This window comes from Arachis duranensis, chromosome 2 (assembly GCF_000817695.3).
Source record: "Arachis duranensis cultivar V14167 chromosome 2, aradu.V14167.gnm2.J7QH, whole genome shotgun sequence".
Taxonomy (NCBI): domain Eukaryota; kingdom Viridiplantae; phylum Streptophyta; class Magnoliopsida; order Fabales; family Fabaceae; genus Arachis; species Arachis duranensis.
The window spans coordinates 39,891,080-39,891,967 of NC_029773.3; positions in this window are offsets into that span (position 1 = coordinate 39,891,080).

Consider the following 888-nt stretch of genomic DNA (forward strand, 5'->3'; position numbering starts at 1 on the left):
TTCTGGACTGCTCAATTCCACTTAGGTCCATGATGGAGAAAGGGAATATGATATGAATTCACAAGCAAAGTATTTTTTTTTAAGGTGACCGAAAAAAATAAAATAAAATAATTGGAAAATAAAATAAAATTTCGAAAATTAAAAGAAAATAAGATCAAAGCAAATTGAAAACTAGATCAATTAGTTAATTAAAAAGATTTTGAAATTAGCAATTAAAAAGATATGATTGAAAATTATTTTGAAAGAGATTTAATTCTTTTTTTGAAAAGAGGAAAGAGAAAAACAACAAAATGACACCAAACTTAAAATTTTTAGAAAATCAAACACTAATTTTCGAAAATTTTTAAGGGAAAAACACAAACATGACACAAAACTTAGATTTTTTAAGGATCAAAAAGGGACTAAGGACATGCAAATTCGAAAATTAGAAGAAAAATAAAAGCATGCAATTGACACCAAACTTAAAATATGAAACTAGACTCAACTAAAAGACTCTAAACCAACAAAAATAAAACAGTCCTAATCTAAGCAACAAGATAAGCCGTCAGTTGTCCAAACTCGAACAATCCCCGGCAACGGCGCCAAAAACTTGGTGCACGAAATTGCAATCACGCTTTTGCAATTCCGCACAACTAACCAGCAAGTGCACTGGGTCGTCCAAGTAATACCTTACATGAGTAAGGGTCGATCCCACGGAGATTGTCGGCTTGAAGCAAGCTATGGTTATCTTGTAACTCTTAGTCAGGATATCAATAATTATCAGGGTTGATTGTGAAAAGTAAAAGAACATGAAATAATTACTTGATTTGCAGTAATGGAGAACAGGTTGAGGTTTTGGAGATGCTCTATCTTCTGAATCTCTGCTTTCCTACTGTCTTCTTCTTCAAA